This window comes from Microtus ochrogaster, chromosome 2 (assembly GCF_000317375.1).
Source record: "Microtus ochrogaster isolate Prairie Vole_2 chromosome 2, MicOch1.0, whole genome shotgun sequence".
Lineage (NCBI taxonomy): Eukaryota > Metazoa > Chordata > Mammalia > Rodentia > Cricetidae > Microtus > Microtus ochrogaster.
The window spans coordinates 81,380,838-81,385,796 of record NC_022010.1 but is presented as its reverse complement, the minus strand read 5'-3'; the positions used below and the strand labels follow the sequence as shown (position 1 = coordinate 81,385,796).

Sequence of the window (4,959 nt, the reverse complement as noted above, 5' to 3'; positions counted from 1 at the left end):
TATTTAACTTTTATAATCAAGCATAATTCTTAATTGAGAGTACAACTAAATATTTAAAACTCCTATTATCAACGTGTTAAATGAGAACAATGTAAAACATCTCTCTCAATATTTTTATCTATGTCCATGAATTATTACTGTTCTCGGGTTGTCCAGATGACAGTGTAGAGACTATCCTGAAATGGAAACTATAGATCATCTCTTAAAAACTTCAGAAAAGTGCTCACTTCGGCAGCACATATACTAAAATTGGAACAATACAGAGAAGATTAGCATGGTCCTTGGGCAAGGATGACACGCATATTCATGAAGCATTCCACATTTTTCTGAGCCGAGGTCACAGGTAAGGCGCCAGTTTTGTGTTCTGCGCACACGTGAAATACCGTAAGGGCTCTGCGTGCCTGCAAGCTGTGCAGCGGCATGGTTACATTAAGGGCATTGTAAAGGATATCATTCATGGCCTGGTCACGGAGCTCCCCTAGCCAAAGTACCTTTTCATGATCCCTACTGGTTTAAGAAGCAGACGGAGCTGTTCATCGCTGCAGAGGGAATCCACACTGGGCAGTTTGTGTACTGCTGAAAGAAGGCCCAGCTGAATATCGGCAATGTTTTGCCGGTGGGCACCATGCCTGAAGGTACTATCGTATGTTGTCTAGAGGAGAAGCTGGGGACAGGGCAAGCTGGCACGAGCCTCTGGGAACTATGCCACAGTCATCTCCCACAATCCGCAGACCAAGAAAACGCCAGTGAAAACTGCCTTCAGGGTCCAAGAAGGTCATTTCCTCGGCCGACAGAGCTGTCGTTGCTGTTGTGGCTGGTGGGGGCAGAATTGGCAAGCCTATCATTAAGGCTGGCGGTGCCTACCACAAGTACAAGGCCAAGAGGAACTGCTGGCCACGTGTACGTGGTGTGGCCATGAATCCTGGAGAGCATCCCTTCGGAGGTGGTAGCCATCAACACATTGGCAAACTGTCGACTATCCGAAGAGATGCCCCTGCTAGATGTAAAGTGGGTCTCATTGCTGCCCGCCGGACTGGGCGACTATGTGGAAGCAAAACTGTACAAGAGAAGGAGAACTAGAACTCAGGAGCTAATAAAGTGTGTCCTTCTGAGAAAAAAAAATTCAGAAAAATAAAATAAGAAACAAAAAAAATTTAATTTTTGAATTTGGAACAGAGAATGCTATAATGTTGTCTCCTGGACACTATATGGTTTTTCATACACAAACCTCACAGCAGCACAACAATCACTTTCTGACAAGAATTGCCCAAGATTGGGACCAGCAGCATTCCAAAATAGATAGAAAAGGTGTGTATTCTCAGACTTTCTAGAAAACTATAAAGAGTTAAAGCTTTCAGTGACCATGAGGAATCATATTACTCAATGGTATAGCTATTATAGCGCTTTCATTAAGTCAATAAATTCTCACTGATATGTATTAAAAAAATCTAATTAAATGGAGTGGAACACACACACATGCACACACACACAGCCAAGAAAGTAGGAGGGGCAATGAGAAGAAGAATTTTGGTGGAAACAGAGTATAATGAGGTGGGACTATCATCAAAGAATATTTAATATAGGTGAAATTGTGAAAGGAGAAGTAAAGACTTTTTATACGATATTCAAGCTGTATCCATAAAATATTTTAATAACATGGCTTCAGGCAACAAGCAATTATCATTGCTAAATAATTATTTGTAGGTAACAAACACTGTATTGTAACTCAATTTTATTACTTTAACCTGTGTCCTCTTTAACAAAATGAGAACAATTCTTCAATATTGGTAATATCTCTATAGTGAAATTAATACTTTTTGCTAAACCCAAACATGGCCCTATAGTGTAAATGGTGTTCTTGCAGCTTTTCCATCTTTCGGATTTACTTCAAAACTGTAGGTAGAGACTACTCATTCAATTCCCTGCTGCCCCGATCTGAATAATCAAAAGAAACTATATTAATTCCAACACTGTTTGGCTAAAGGTTCATGCATATTTCTAGCTAGTTCTTATATCTTAAGTTAACCCATTTCTATTAATCTGTGTATCAACACAAGGCGGTGGCCTACCATTAAGATTCCAGAATTCCAGCTTCTTTCTCCTTTGGCAGCTACATGACATCTCTTGACTTTGCCTACTCTCTGTTTCTATATCTTTCAGCCTGGCTATATTCTGCCCAGTCATAGACCAAAGCAGCTTTTTAAATCAACCAGTAAAAACAATACATATGCAGAAGAACATCCCACATAGCAAAGCAGGTAATTAAAATATTAAATTAATGATGTTCTTTTTCTTTTTATTTCAAATAAATAAATTAATAATACTTCCATGTATGAACCTGAGAAATAGACATACCCCTTGTAAATGAAAACTATTTATAGATTAAGGTCCCGGTTGACCATACTTGGAGACAAGTAGATGACAAATGTCTAAATGTTATTAATAATATGTACACAGACAGATATGCAGACACATAAACACACAAATCACTTACATTGTCTTATTATATTGTCCTACACAGGCACTCATAGACTGGGTTTATAGTCTAGACTGGCCTCAACTCACCTTAGTCTTTTGGTATCAGCATGCACAGTGTGGACACTATACAAGGTTTAATTTTGGCTAATAAATTATATATTGAAATATCTAAAATAAAAATCAAAGCTGAACAAATATAATAAAGTATTTAGTAGATATATCTAATGAATATGTACCTTTCACTAATCAAATAAACACATGTCACATAAAGACATAATCATCCATAAGATACAAATTTCCATCAAAGTTATTGATGAAGTTTTAAGAATATAAATGGAAATTATTACCAATAAATTTTGCAATGGAGATAGTATTTTTTCTGCAACACATAACGAAAGCAATAGCAAAATATCTAAGAAAATAAATAATTTGAGTTTCTTGTAAAGCAAAACAAGATAAAATGAAGTTATACTTTGAGCTAAGATTTTTTAACCTCTTGTTTAAAATTTATGGAATGTAATCCATAATTTACAGTTTTTCCAAGAACTCCTATATCAAAAAGCATTCCAATTCCAAACTTCAGTTGGTGCAACCAGTTGCTTATATATTATTTGCATCATGACTCTGGGAATAAGTTTTTAAGCATTACTAACTGGTTCAAAAGAGCAAAATAATTATTTATATATAGTTATGAGGATGAAAATGACCATTTTCTAAATGTTCAGAAGTGCACCTGCCTCACATTAAGTACTTAATAAATAGTTGTATTGGTCTTGATCACAAACTCTAAAGTTGTTTGAATTCATGAGCATTGTTTCATGTGTGTGAGTTTAAGAAGCTAATAAAATAATGCATTGCAGATATGAACTTAAAAATAAAGGGTCACCAAACAGAAACATATCAATAACATTTGTCTCTGGTTCCTGGGTAGAGTTTTTGTTGACAATTCAAATTATGAGGCAATATGCTAACTTAAGTTATATTCTACTTCAGTTGAACAGTTTTAGTGTTCTAGAGATGATGGATACTATAGATGAATTTCTAATAAAATATATTTTGGACGTTTTTAGTTTCTTAGAGATTTTCAAAAGTTACATTAAGCTGCTCCAATTTCTCAGAATACATGCATATTAAAGCTGAGTTATAGAAAAGCTGTCATTTTTCCTAAAAGACACGAATAAAACTGTGCAGAATGTCAATATATATCGACTCCTCCTGGACTCCTGTAGGTGCATATAAGTTTGAGGGAGAACCTAGCATGGATATTTTTAAAAGCTATTGAGAAATTTCTGATTTGTGTCACTGGCTGGAAACTGACCTATATGACTTGCTTAAATCCCACTGAGCTCTTATTATGAACCACTATTAGAAATATCTTGAGCTATTTTCGTTTTCATTATGTACACATGCACTTCATAGACGATCCCTATTACTCTGCTTCCTATGACTTCTATTTTCAAAAGAACCAGTGAGGAACTTTTTTCCCTTTTCATTTTGCATGCCATTATTTTGACATTCTGTAGCTACACTTTGAAAAAGTATAAATGGATGTCAGAAAGGCTACAAATAACCATTTGTATTTTGTTTACAAGAAAAGCTCTGTTTGGAAGAAAAAAACATTTCATATTTGAAATGTACCATTAGGAAAGGGTGGGTTTTAATGTGTCAGAAATGAATTTCAAAGACAATGTGGGGGTGTAGATTGCTTCAGAGGTAGCATTAATTTGAGAGCACTTTCCAATAGTGTTGGTAAAACAGTTGGTCACCACAGAGATGCAATCATAGAATTCTCTTGTATTTGACACTGCATTGATGTACGTGTACTTTTAGAATTGTCAAAATACTCTAAGTACAGAAACCTGCCAAGCAACTCTTTCATATGTTAAATAAATGCAATTAAAGTTATTTGATCAGAAACAGTACAGAAATGTTCTGAAATATTTCAGTTAGATTAGAAACTAACCTCAAGTTTGATTTTAAAATTAACAATTTACAGACATCTTTTATTTAGAATTTTCTAAATAATATCTATAAATAAATGCTTTCTAGAAACAGTGTTTCATGAAGAAGTGGATAGAAAACTTTCTGGGTTTGTTTACTGTTTTATCTAATAATTTTTTATTCTTACTTTACCAAATGATGCTTTGCTTTCTTGTTTAAAGGTAGCCAGTTTAGATTTGGAGCATGAAATTTACAAGAAAGAAATTGCTAATATGCATACTGAGTTAACTTAGATAAAATACATGGTAAACAACAGAAAAACATTTGTGATAGTTGAGAAAATCATATCATTAATTATTTCATAATATTTTGATTTAAATGAATCATTCCTCTTAACTTTAAAATATCTCTCATTTTCTGGTTTCATAAATGTCTTAATATCTAAGTGTTTCATTTCACTTCCCTGTTATTTAGGTTGACTATTATTGATCATTTAATTTTTAAGTACATAATAATTATGTTTATGTCTTCTTTGGAATT

At 34.3% G+C, this 4,959-nt stretch overlaps 1 non-coding gene and 1 pseudogene across 1 annotated transcript; both read left to right on the top strand.

Annotated features, from left to right (window-relative positions):
- LOC101980669 overlaps positions 1-1,080 on the top strand; it is a 7,423-nt pseudogene extending 6,343 nt beyond the window's left edge.
- LOC113458314 lies at positions 220-326 on the top strand. Its single transcript, XR_003378702.1, has one exon. It is a non-coding gene; the product is annotated as a U6 spliceosomal RNA (small nuclear RNA).
- Positions 1,081-4,959: the final 3,879 nt, after the last annotated feature.